Source organism: Miniopterus natalensis, chromosome 3 (genome assembly GCF_054644295.1).
Source record: "Miniopterus natalensis isolate mMinNat1 chromosome 3, mMinNat1.hap1, whole genome shotgun sequence".
Lineage (NCBI taxonomy): Eukaryota > Metazoa > Chordata > Mammalia > Chiroptera > Miniopteridae > Miniopterus > Miniopterus natalensis.
In genome coordinates this window covers 78182414-78196666 of record NC_142083.1, presented here as the reverse complement: position 1 = coordinate 78196666, position 14253 = coordinate 78182414, and positions in this window count along the sequence as shown.

Here is a 14253-nt window from a genome sequence, read left to right as displayed (position 1 = left end):
CATGTGAAGAGCTTGGAAGTCTTCACTCCCATCCTTAACAACAACAAAAAAAGTGGAACAAAATGAAAACTAATGACTTTTCTCAGACCCCCACCTCCAGAGAACTTATATTGCCAGGCAAATGGCCACCTTCAAATCTGGAGAGACAGGCAGATCCAGAGAGCCACAGCCCAGGCCTGTTTATCTGAACCCGAAGCCACGGGGACATGAACTCGTAGGAACACTTACATGGCTGAGGGTGGGCTTGCCTGAGAGTGTGAGGCTCCTGTGTTGGGTGATTACAGCATATGCAGAAGTGAAATGAATGACGGCAATGCTGCAATGGGAAGGAGAGTTGGGACTACTCTGTTATAGGGTGTCTATACTACGTATGAAATGGTAGTGTTATTGGGAGGTACACTTAGATTAGTTAAAAATGTACATTGGCAACGCTAGGGCAACTACTACTAAAAATTACAAAGAAGAAGTAGAATTGATACGCTAGGAGATGAGATAAGATGGAATCATACAAAATGCTCAATTAAAACCACAGAAGGCAGAGAGTGGAGAAAACAACCCAAAGAACAAATGTAACAAACAGTAAAACAGTTATAAACATGCTAGACATTGATCCAACTACATCAATAATCACTCTAAATGAGAATGGTTTACCTTTTAATTACATCTTCAAAGCACCTTCCAAACAGAGGTTCTGGGAGTTAGGTCATGGATGTATCTTTATTTTTTTGGGGGGGGGGGGGCACCATTTAAACCACCAGAGGGGGTTTAGACCAAATAAACTCCAGGTCTCACTCAGCTCTCAAAGTCTCTGATACATACATGACAAAGGGCAACTACCTTTACAATGTAAAGAATGAATCCAAGTAGGTAAGATAAATATCAACACCTCAAGATGTAAGTAGCCAATTCATACACACACTAGGAAGATGCTCCAATTAGTAAGCAGACATACATGGAAGTTCTAGAGGCAAACTAAAATGATTCTTTGATTTTTGAGTCTAAAAAACACTAAAACCCAGTGTTGGCAAGTATGTGATGAAACTGAGACTACATGGGGACCCACCACTTATTCCCATTGACTGGCTCATGGTAAGCTTTGATTATACTGCATTGCTAAAGGGTGTCTTGATTGGCAAAGCTTTTTGGGAGAAAAATGTGGCAACGTATTCCAAGAACCTTAAACATAAATGTATCCATTGGCTGAAAAAAAATGTGAAAGGTCTAAATATACTAATTACAAAAAATGTCAGAGTGGATTAAAATATAAAGCAAGACCCAGTTATATATAATTGTTTACAAGAAACCCACTTTAAATATAAAGACTCAGATTAAAAGGAAAGACATGGAGAAAGATATACTATGCTAACACTAGTCAGAAGAAAAGCTGGGGTAGCTATGTTCATTTCAGACGGAAGCAGACTTCAGAACAAGAAAGACTGTCAGGGATGAAGAGGGACGTTGCATAGTGATGCTATCAATTCTCCAAAGGTGTATGTACCTAACGGCCTATCAGAATATGTGAGGCAAAAACTGATAGATCTGCAAGGAGAGGTAGACAAATCCCCCGTTACAGCTGGAGACTTCAGCATCCCTCCTTCAGTAATTGGTAGATCAAGCAGGCGGAAAATCATGAGGATGTATTTGACCTAAAATAACCTGCTGGGTTACATGGAAAACATCCTTTTGTCTTTTATTTCCTTAAACTCTTTGAAATGTCTGAAGAGAGAGCCAAAGGGTAAATCTAGCCACACTATTGGAATTTAATTTGGTAAAAAAAAGCTACTGGTTCTATTAGAACAAATAATTATCTCTCCTTTGATTTATAAGATAAAAAAATAATGGTATCTATATGACTTTGCATTTGTATAATCATGGCTCCATTTCAAATTACTTTAATGCTGGGGCTCGGGGTGGGTGAAATGGGGAAAGGGGGTCAAAAGGTAAAAACTTCCAGTTATAAGATAAATAAGTCCCAGGGATGTGATGTACAGCATGCTGACTTTAGTTAATACTGTATGGCATATTTGAAAGTTGCTAAGACAGTAGATCTTAAAAGCTCTCAGAGGAAAGAAAAATCGTAGCTCTGCCTAGTGACAGGTGTTAACTAGACTTAATTGTGGTGATCGGCATGCAATACACAAATATTGAGTCATTACGTTGTACACTTGAAACTAATATGTCTATTATACCTCAATAAAAAACACACAGTATTTTTATGTGTCTTAGTACATTTGACCCTTATAACTGGTATCTGTAAAATGGGTATGAAAATAAGCACCAGGCAGGCAGAGCAGGTGTTTTCACTTCCGCAGGCCACATAATTCAAGATTCAAAGAGATGAAGTGATTGGCTGCAATTACCCAGCTAGGAGGTGACAGATCTGGACAGGAAACCCAATTCTTCCAATTCTTATTCCACTATTCCTTCCACTCCACTAGGTTTCCTCTCAAAATAACTGACTTTGAGAGAGATTTCTTTGCATACTTCTATTTTGGACTTTGTAGACACAGCATGACGGGCACCACCCCCCACCAACACACCCCAACATCTGTACAATACTCCCTTCCAAAGAGGCTCCTTTGAAAACAGCAGCTAGTGTTTATGAAGTCACTTCGGATCCGATGGGACGCTGTCAAGTATTCGATGCTCCGGCGCCTCCCTGGCTCTCCCATCTCTCTGAACCACTCCCTCCGCCCCCACCTCCTCCAGACCACTGAATCCGAGGCTCTCATTGCTTCAAGGACTGAGTCGGAGAAAAAAGGCTTCAAATGCTTGGCTTTTAAGATGTAATCCCGGCGTAAGCCGGAGAGATGTTCGAGGCTACCTATAGTACCAGTGTTTCTTTTTTCTGTTCAAGGTGAGACTTTGAAAGAGGGCACTCTCACTGGGGTGGGGGAGAAGATGGTTTGCAAGGCAGCCAGGGGGGTGCCAGCCCTATACCCTGCCTCTCCACAACCCTCCTTATGCCCACTGACAAAAGAAAATGGGTGACAGCGTCCTGGTAGTGTGAGCGCCTGAGCCTAGAGGTGGCATCTGCTTTGCAGGAGCTCACCCACCGCGTGGGGCAGGATTCGCTGCAGGAAGAGGCTGGGCGGGGGGATAAGAGACCATGTTCCTGGTGGCCCTGAACCGGCAAGGCAAGAGCAGCAGAAACATCAGGCCTCCTAGGGCAGGTGGCAGGTGGCTGAGGGAGGACTGTGGTGGGCCTGTGGTGGACTGCCTTGCGGAGCACAGCAGCTCTGGGCAAAAACTGATGGCTGGCTGACCCAGTAGCCATTGCCATCCTCACGCCCCCTGTCACCACCACTACAGGGGCCCCACGTGTTAATGATGTTTCCTCAGGTTTACTGCAGCCAGGAGTGGCCCTGATGTCTCCACTCACTTCCAGACTCCATGTTTTGTGAAGAAAAGAAAGGGCCTTAGAGGGTTCTCAAACCTGAGCGTGCATAAGTGTCGCCTGGCAGGCTTATCAGGGCACAGATTGCTGGTTCTGATTCGCGGTCTGGAGCGGGGCCTGAGGCTTTGACTTTCTAACCAGCACACAGGGGATGCTGATGCTGCTGGTTTGGGGACAGACTTGGAGAAGCTCTGATTTAATTCACTGTAAGTCAGGACAATAATTATTTGCAATGGAACATGATCCTGATACCAGGCCATGTCTGAGAGAAGTACCGGGGCTTGGGATGGATATTAAGTTCAGTTTAGAAATACAAAGCTAGAATTGCTTGTACTCTTCTGAGTAAACGGCTTGTGAGTTCATAGTTACGTATTCAATAGGGTCTCCTTAATTCCAAGGAGGGGAGAACGGAAAGTCCGCAGGGAAGTGAGTAATGTCCAACTTAATTTACTGTTCATAATTTTTAGATGAGTGAAAATTGACCATAATTGGCCGCCTGAAGGGGGATAGCTTAAAAATCTATTAAAGCATACCCAGGTCAAATTCACAAAAAGGTCTGCAACAGGATGCCTTCGTCACTAGGATCGCAAAGTTCCATGTCTATTGTCCCCATTTCCAACCACCTGATACACCAGAGTACTGCTATTTATATACCTTCTTGCAGTGGCATTTGAGCTGTATTACACGACACAATGTGTGTAAACGCACTTTCCTAATTGAACAACAGGACTTAGTGGGATGTAAGGACATGTCAAGGGAATGTTACCCATTCACTCTTAGGACTTAGGCATGTGCCAGGCACTTGTAGTCTGGGGTGTGCTGGGAGCGTGCTCAGGTGAATGTGACATCTCCCCACATAGAGTTGAAGTTACTTGAGGAGAGAAATTAAGACAAATGCTCAGATGTCTATGATTAGGTGGGACATGGTAAGTGCATTAAAAGTTATTTATAAAAGGGGCGGAAGACTCATGGGAGGCCCCTTGATAAACAGAAGAGGCTAATGTTTGAGGGTTCCCTAGTGATGGGTGGGATTTTTGGTAGTGAAGATAAGACATCCTGGCATTAAAAAGACCTTAAAGTGCATTTAGTCCAACTCACCTGAGCTTTTCAATTCCTTCCCAGCGTCTGTCCAAATAGTCATCTCAGCTGGGCATCTCTTCTATTCAGTCAACTGCTCTGTCACCTCATATTTGACTCAACTCTGGTGTGTGCCAGACACTGTTCAGCACTGGGAGGTGATGAGATGGTGGGCAAACCCAGATGCAGTCCCTGCCCTCCTGGTGCTTACAGTCTGGTAGGGGGGACAAGTGAACAAATGGAAAATTCTGAGGTTGCCAGACAAGGAGTCTTCTGGTGTTAAGGGAGCTTGGAATAAAGGCAATGATCTGCTCTCTGAAGGGGAGGAGCCTGAACCTATCAAGAGCTAGAGGATGTGGAGCACGCACTCGGTAAAGAAAGGAGAGACGAGCACTCTAGGCGAAGGACGCTGCTGGGCAAAGGTCTTGGTGCAGGAGGTTTGGTAAGAGGCTCTGAAGGGGGCAGAGGGAGCAAGGAGAGAGATAGGGGAGGAAGATGGGAGGCCAGCAGAGCCTCAGAGGCTGCACAGGGTTGTGCTTTGGTATCTTATCCTAAGGAGACTGGGAAGCTTTAGAAAGGTTTAAAGCAGGGAGCTGGGTAGGGGTTGAGCAGCAGGGGTGCTGTGTGTGGGACACAGGGATTGTGAGTGGGGTGTGTGTGTGTGTGTGTATGAGACACAGTCAGATCTGTGTTTTGAAAAGATGATTCTGATGCACTTTGAAATGCATCCATTGACAGGTGACTGCCTACCTGTTGATTCTGGACAGCCCATTGGTCAGGAAATAGTTCCTTATAATAGGTCATGCATCTTTGGATGTTCAGAGATAACTAGCATGTACCTATGTGCTTTCTGAAGGCTAAGCAGCCCCTGATCATCCACCTGTTTCTCATTCGTCTTTGCCTGAAGTTCCCTCGCCACCCTGGACCTTTTCCTCAGAGCCTGGGCCCTACAGCGTGAAGCTCAGGACGAACCCAGAACTGCAGGACGGTTTGACTGGAATGAGCACATCACTTCTCTCGTTCTAGAAGCTTCGCTTCTAGTGCGGGCTAAGTAGGTATTAATTTTTTCGGCAGTCAGGTCACGCTATTGACCCGCGCTGAGCTTACAGATGACTCTAACTCCCCAGGCTTTTCCTATAAACTGCAACCACACATGGCTCCCTCTTCCTGCACATGTGCCTTTTGGACCCAAGGGCAGAACCTTACATTTGTTCCAATTACATTTTATCTTGTTAAACCCAGTTCATCACTATTCTGTCAAAAATGCCTGGAGCCCTTATTAGGTTTTCCAAAATATATGCTGTACTCCCACAAGTTTCCACCCACCAATCTACACAGATTTGAATGCCTCTTTTGTGTCAGCTCTGTCCTCGGTATTGAGGGTTTAGAGATGTTTAAGACTCTGCCACTGCCTTCAGGGAGCTCATAGACATATAAAGGGGCGAATGTGATGCAGCACATGGGATGTAATAAAAGAGGCATTGAGTTTTATGGTAGCAGGTAGAAGTCCCTAATCTAGACCTGGGTGATGGCCTGGACCATAAGGGAAGATGCTCTCAATAAATCCTGCATAAAAAGTAGGAGAGCAGAAGATGTAGGATACATGGCATTTCGGGCAGAGGGTAAAGGCTCAGCGGCGAGGGAGAGCAAGTTACACTGAAGGACCTACAAGCGCTTCAGTGGAGATGCAGCCTGAGGGCCCTGGCAGAGGAGGCAGGTGGGTGGGAAGGGGGTTGGCTTTGGGGTTGTCCTTTGGAAGAGCCCTAGTAATTGATTTAGGGTTTGGAGTCAGGGCTCCTGAATCTGGGGAGGAGGCAGGACAAAGCAAAGCAAGGGGAGACCCAGGACAAAGGGCCCAGGGTACCAGGCAGCTTGCCGGAAAGGTGTCCAGGGCAAGGTCTGAGGTCCCTTTCCCTGAACTGAAGCACAGGCTAGGGCGGTTGTCTGAACCAGGGCATGAGGTCAGGGGCAGATTCTTAGCAACAATGCCCAGTGCTGAGACCCAGGAAGCAAGGCTCCGGCCCTGGGGGGCATTGGCCCTGGGTACTGCGGGCAGGAGGGAGCGGGCGGGGAGGCAGTGGACTCAGACGTGAGAAGGAGCAGGCTGTGTGCAATGCCGACGCCACATGCGGCCTCACCTCGAGGAGTCCTGTGCCCCGTGGGAACACTGGCTGTGAGGCTCCTCTGGCCCAGCGAGTTCTTAATGAATCCTTGGTCCTTCCTTTTTTAAGTTCTCAAAAAAACCACCTCTTCTAGAAACTTGTCTGGAGCAACATAAGCACACTTGTTTATACTCCTCTTGGGTTTGGAGGCAGGAGTCCAATCTTTTCTTCTGTCTTAGAAAATTGGGGAAAGCAAGACACGCTCACTTCTAGGTGTGGGTGTGAAGGGAGCTTTCAAAAAGAGGAACTAGGTAACCCCTGGAGGGCCCCGTCCCCACCAGCATGCTGGCTCCCGTGGCCTTTCCCCCAGAGTCCCTTAGATCTCCCCAAACTCGAGCAACCAAAGACTTAGCCCATGAGGGGGCCTCCAGGACTCTGGGCCAGTGCAGCTTCCGATCGGCTCGTGCCTTTGCCTTACCGCTCGTCAAATAGAGTTGCATGTAGCCCTTGCATTCTTGGGGAGTGGAACTCAACTTGTCCATCTTCAAATTTGCTCTCTGCCTTCCCTGCTCAACAATCTCATTAGGAAGTTCTTAGGCTCCCTGTGAAATTTATTCAGTTCAGGGGACTTGCAGGCCCAGTGCCTGAGTGCTGGGTTACAGAGTCCACCTCTCCAGAGCCCTGGTGCTTGCATTTCACTGTTCATTCCGTCTCTTTCAGAGCAAAGATCACTCTCCCTGACAGGTACAAAAGAACAAAGCAGGAGATGGAAGGATGGAAGGTGTTTTAGGTGGAGGAAATAGAATAAGCTAATGCCTGGAGACACTGGGAAATGGCAAGGGGCAAGGGGCTTGTCAGGTACGTCCAGAGGAGGAAGGGAGATTTGGTGGTGGTGGTGGTGGGGTGGTCATTTGGGGTCAATGCACACAGGGTTCTGAGTGTCAGGCTAAGGGACTTAAGGTTTATTCTGGGGGCCATGAGGAATTAAGGGAAGGCTTAGATTAGGGCAGAAGATGATGAGCCTTGGGCCTGTGAAGGGTCAACTGTGGACTGTTGAGGGGGCCTGGAGGTGGGAGAGGCATTAGAGGATCCTTGTACAAGTCCAGGAAGGAGGCAGTTGCAGGCATGGGAGGATGGGCTGGAGACACAGGAGGTGGGCATGGAGGTAACACACAGCTTTTCCTTAGGGTTATGGGACATGGGGAACAGCACTGATAGTTGAATCTTGGCAGCTCTTTGCTCTGGGTAGTTCCTAGTGGAGCTGCTATGAAACCCACACTGATTATATTTGTGTCTAAAATTCATAACACATTAGCCAATTCCAAATTATGTTTGGGTTGAAACTTCTGGTTTCCAACTAATGGTTTATCTATTTAGGGATTTTAAACATTCTTTTAATTTCCTGTAAACTTCCTTGAGACCTTGAGGGTAAATACAAGCATAATTTTAACTCTTTGTACAGGTTTACCCAGGTAGAAGCCCCTCCTCCTCTTTCACATTCCCCCTTTTTTTGGTGGGGGTGGGGAGAGGCTGGCTGATACGGTGCTCATGCAGACAACCCATTCCACATCCCTCCAAACACACACTCACTCACATCTGCCCACCCTCCCCACACTCCAGGCATTTCAGGTGTATGAACATTTATGTTTTGGGACTGGAGGAACAGGGAGAAGAGAAGGAGAGAGGAAGGGCAGGGAGAACTTGGTGTGTTTTCTGTTTTGTCCCTTCACTGGGTTTGGGGCCCTTGGGTGGAGGGTCTGACTGGAGGCTGAGAGAACTACTCCCCACATGTTTGCAAAGCATAGTCTGGGACCAGAAGCAGCAGCACCGCCATGCAGTTTGCAGAAACGAAGGATCTGAGGTCCTATCGCAGACCTAAAAGAAGCAAAATCTGGATATTAATTGGGTCCCCATGTGATTCTTCGGCACATTAAAGTTTAAGACGCAGGCTAAATGTACCCCATAGCCATTAAATAAGCATCCCTGAGGGTGGTCCCCTGCACTTTTAATAAGCTCCCAGGTGATGTGGTCCATGGGCCACACTGCTAGTAGTAGGAGTCTAGAGAATGGACGGGTCTCCAATCTCAAGCAGGGGCCATGAGAAATTTGGGGATGGGGAGGAGTCTGCACGTCACCAACACTCCTGGTACGGCTGAACAACGGCAACTTTGGGAGCATCTGGGGAGACTCCTTGAACCTGCATTAGGTTCCTGCACAAGGACTGTTGGTATCACATAGTGCCCCCTTAGTGGGCTGCCAGAAATAACTGGGAGGCCGTTTGACAAGAGTTAGTTTCCTTCTTGAGTAAGTTGGGGGGACTGGGATTCATTATAATATGACTCTGTTTCACTCTTTCTAACTGGAAAGGCCTGACATATTAGAGATTTTTATTTATCTATTGATTGATCAACTGATCTATCTATCTATCTATCTATCTATCTATCTATCTATCTATCTATCATCTATCTATCAATCATCTATCATCTATCTATCATCATCATCTATCTATCATTCACTTACCCACACTTATATACACATATACAGTCCATCACTTTGCTCATTTCTAGCTAACATTAGCTTGCTAATTTCTGCTGTTGAGAATATCCTGGGCTTGGCCACACATTGTTAAACTTTCCCACGAGGATGGAAGGCAGGGCTCTAAAGAAAGCATATAGGAAGGAGCATTCATACTCCAAGTGGGATGGCAATTGCTAAGGGCAAAACTCTAGTACACTAAGAAATACCCGAAGCAGCCACTCATGGGAGGCCACAGAGCCCAGCCCCTCACTGCCAGTGCCCTGGTTGCTTTAAGAATTCTTGATGTGGTTAGAAGCTACGTCTTGAAATAAAGTGTCCTGTGTCTTCAGGCTTTGTGGAAATTCACTTACAATTCTGTGCAGACATAATGTTTGGCTATTAAAATCAGGGGTGCCTTCAATGACAACCGATCCTCATTAGTGAGCACAAACGACCCACACAAGACCTCAGATCAGCAGCTCCTGGGCTTTGTGCGGCAGCAAATTGGCCGCGTTGGAAAGGGCGTGCTGGAAGGAGCGGCGCTGCGCAGAAGCCCGAGAGCCATCCCCGCCCCGAGCAGGTGCGAGCCCCGCGGAGTCCCAGGCATTGTGCGCCGCAGATGGTTTGATGGGCACAGCTGCCTGCATGGGAGTGGCGCTGTCATGGATCTCACCCACCCAGGAGAGAGGAACAGAACGCCCCCACGCCCTTCCAGTGACTCTGCTCCTGCCCTGTTATCACTCCTCCTCTCAGGCTAGAAACATTGCTGCTGCTGTTTCCTGCAGCCGTGGCTCAGCATCGCTTGATCCAGAGGCCTGAGGTCCTTTACCAACACTGGGTCAGCTGGGATGAGGCAGGAGGGAGACAGGGCAGCCACTAGGACAGAGCAGGCATGGGTGAGAGCCGACCAGCTCTGGGCACAGTGTCTGAGAACATCGTCAGTCTCATTATCAATTCTAGAAGGGGCGAGCTCTCGAGAACCCGTCAATCAAGGTTGTACATCAGCAGGGCATCTGGTGGCAGCCAGATGTGGCAGTTGGGTTGGGCAGGATAGTGTGGGAGTCTGTGGACCAGGCTCTGGCCGGAGGCAGGCCCTGGAGCCCTTGCTGGGGCATGAAATCAGAGCCAGAGGTGGGACTTGCAAGGTGGCTCTGCAGAAAGGGGGGCTGTGAGGGGAAAGAAGGCAAGGCTGCTCCTTGGGGCCTCCATGCGGGATTGGATCAGTGGGGAACCCAGGACAGGGGCTGGGATACAATGTCCTAGGAGTGGGAGCGTGACTTCAGGCTAAGCTCTCAGGGTGGTGGCACTGAGGTCACTGAAGGCTGCCCTCACTTGCTCAGGACTGACTCAAGCCCCAGCTTCAGCTGTCACATGGAAGCTTTGGGGCCACTAGCCTTGAGGGTTGGGAAGCTAAGGCTGTGGAAAGAAGCAGAGCCTGGCAGCCCCTTAGACCGAATCGGTTACTTAGCTCTGTTTCCTCCTCTAGAGGATCTCTGGGTTGCCCTCTTCTCATTTCTGTCAGCCCTGCTCCGGCGCTAGACCCGCCACTTGTGTTTTGGTGGCTGCCCCGCATCCTGTGGCGGGGCAGAGCTGCTCAGCGCCGGGAGCCGGCTTCGATATCGCGGCTTTGTATGGAAGTGGGCAAGTGACCTAATCTCACTGCCTCAGTTTGCCCATCTGTAAAAGTGAGGTAATAATAATAGTAACAGACGTGAGGATTAAATGACTTAATGTAGTAAAGCCCTTAAAATAACTCCTGGCACACAGTAAGCCGCGTGAAAGCGTTGCCGCCGCCCCTGGCGTTGCTGCTATTGTCAGGCTCCGAGCCTTCCAGCCTCTGCAGCCTCGGACGCCAGCGCGCACCAAATGCTGTGGCTCCTACCGCGTAAGTACTTTCTCTTCTCCATTCCAGCTGTCCCCATGCCATTTTTAGCTCTCATCACCTCTTGCCTGGAAATAGCCTTCAGATTGGCCTCCTGTGATTGGCAATTAAGTTTCCCTTCAAGCCCCTTTCCACTCTGCCTCCAAGAGAGTTACCTGGGAAAATGCAAATCAGGGTACGTCCCCTTCCTCTTACCTGCCCACGGAGTGAGTTCACACTTCACTGACCCCAAGCCGTCCTGTGAATTCTCTACCCGGGTGCCTTTTGCTCTAAATACAGGGTGGGGCAAAAGTCAGTTTACAGTGATTCATACGGAAAAGAATACAATAATGAATAAATACTAATATAAGAATAAACTCTGTTTCAGGTACTCACAACTGTAAACCTACTTTTGCTCCACCCTGAATATTCAAATTCTCGCTCATTGCCAAATCTGCTTCCATTTATATTTTGTCTTCTGCCTAGAATTAGTTTTCTCTCCCTCCCTCCCTCCCTCCCTCCCTCCCTCCCTCCCTCCCTCCCTCCCTCCCTCCCTCCGTCCCTCCCTCCCTCTCTCCCTCCTGCCTTCCTTTCTTCTCCTTCTGTTTCTTTTTTCTTTCTCCCCACTTCTTTCTTTTTGCCAAATAAACTCTTATTCAAACTTTAAAGCCCAGGTTGAGAGCAGCCTTCCCCAGTCCTCTGAGCGCTCACTACTAGCCAACTGCAGTCCCTACAGGCAAGGACAGAATCGTGTCCACCGTGGGTGTCCCAGGCCCGGTGTAACCCACACGCGGGCAGGAACAAATGTCTCATCAGAGAGCCCTGTCCTGCCACCACAGGGTGTGCGTCTGAGAGTGAGCTATGGGAAGTGAGGGGAGTCAGTAATTGTGACACAGAGGGAGATTTTTCAGGTAGCACAAAATAGGGATGTTTTCCAATTCTGTCCAAAGTGTCCAGTGCCTGGCAACACACAGAGACAAGGCATTCCGGGTGACAGCTGTGGGTACAGAAAAGTGAAACTCTGCAAGTTGCAGCTTTGCAGGCAGCATGCACTTTCCAATTAGGAATAGCCGGAGCGAGAGGTTCAGGAAAACAGACTCGGACGAGCTCCAGCTCAGGCTGCTGCGAGCTGAATTGAGAGCAGCTAGGGAAAGAAATTCTAGAATTCTCTGAGGGGAGGATATCAGCCCCCACACAGAGAAACCGCCAAGTCTGTGTGAATTGGTGTCGGATGTGAAACAGTGTGGGAACCAGCAAATAAGGGTGACGGTGGACCAGAGGGGGAAGAGCCCATGCAGGCAGGGCAGAGCCACACCAAGCTGAGCTTCCAGCAACTGTGTCTGGTCACTATTCGTGCTGAACAAGCCAAATCTTAAGAGGTGCCCTGAATTTGCAATTCTGTGCATGAATCTGCAGTGAGGCAGGATTCACTGGGAAAGGCTTATCTTTGCTTCACATGGTATCAACTGGGGTGACATGACTGGGGACACCTGAGGGTCCACTGTCAGATGGCTCTGTCATATGGCTGGCAAGTGGGTGCTGGCTGTTAGCTGGGAGCTCAGAGAGGGCTGAGGGCCAGGGGCCTTGGTTTCCCTCCACGTGAGCCTCTCCACAGGCTGCTCAGGCTCCTCACAGCATGGAGTCTGGCTTCTCAGAGTGAGCACCACAAGGGAACCAGGTGAAGAAGCTGTGTGCTGAGACATGTTCACCAACTGGCCCCCTGGCTGGAAGCCCCTGATTTGTAGTGTTTGCTGGTGTCCATGGTGTGAATACTTCTACCATGGTCAATTCCAAGCCACTGAACACAGAGTTGGTAAGAGATGCGCACAGTTGGCTCTTAGGAGCTGGTATGAACATGCTTCAGCACCCATGGGTGGAAACCACCCAGGTCTTAGAGGGTACATAGTGTCACTTCTGTTGTACTCCACAGGCATGCTCAAATTCAAGAGGAAGGAACTCAGACTCCAGTTCTTCATGGGAAGGATATTGAAGTCACATTGTAAGAAAAGCTTGTGGAATAGGAGATATTTTGCTGCAATTTAGAAAGTATAATAGACCACAGACTACAGATGCAAATGTCTAGGAAGCAGGTAGATAATATAAATTAATGAGGGGGTCAAGGGTCAGGTGACAAGCGTAACTGACCCCTGTTCTCAGTGTCAAGGAGATGCAGAGGATGGAGGTGGTGTAGGTAAACTGGAGCTCACCCACGTTGGGAGATCCAAACAAACACTTTTGGGGCCAGAATCAGAGCCGCTTGTTGGCAACCTCAGGTTTAACGCCTGCAGCTCAGGAGAGACTAGAGGAAATAAATCCATTCTTTTATTTTTTAAAGCATATGAACTTTTAAGCCCAGGTTAAAACAACAACAAACTGCCTTTTGTCTGTCATTAAAGAAAGTCATCTGGGTTGAGTAGACCCAAGTGACACATTCAGGATTCTAGATTCATGGGACAGGGCCTATATCTTTTCGAATCTATCTCATATTTCAAAGGCACAGTAATTGCTTTGTGTATCTGCATAATACGTGCACACACACAATCCACAAACTCCACACTCCACACACCTGCTTATGTATAATTATCATATGCACAGTATGTGGTCACTAATATTTGCTAATTGAATGGCTCTGTGTGGTATGATTTTGTGCTATTTGCTCTGTGAGTCTCAATTCCAGCATCTCAGAATTAGAAGTTAGCTTCACGTTGGCTGATTTAGGCAAAGGTCATGCATGACTAGTGACCACGAGGCTCAGGGGGTTGTTATGATTGGAATTTCTGGTGCAGTCCTACAATTCCTCTCTGTCCTTTGCCATTGCGCCAGGCAAGGCCGCCTGGGAAGCAGAGTCAGGTTTCATTATTCCAGGGCTGATTAGCCAGCCCACTGATCCTCTGGACTCTGGACTTCCTCTCTCCCTGCTGAGGATGCCTTTTGGCACTATCTGCCCCTGCCAGAGAGAAAGGAGGGGCAGGGGGAGCAGTGACATTCACAGTGGGAAATTTTCAGACTGGCTGGAAGCAACTCCTAAAATTAAATGTATGGATTATTTGTGAGTTTCATTATTCAGGCTATTCCTGTTCCCACTGACACAGATAATTGGAAATTGACTGCACTACCTCTTTGAAAAGATTGCAGAAACACGGTGAATGATTTATGTGGCTGAATGAATAGGAATGCGGGTCTTCTGATTTTGTGTGTGTTAATAAAATTTTTACTACATAGCTTTCAGTTAATCAATTAACATTTACTGTGATCTTTCTTTGTGCAATACTAAGTTTGGGAGTTTGAAGAAGTTGGTC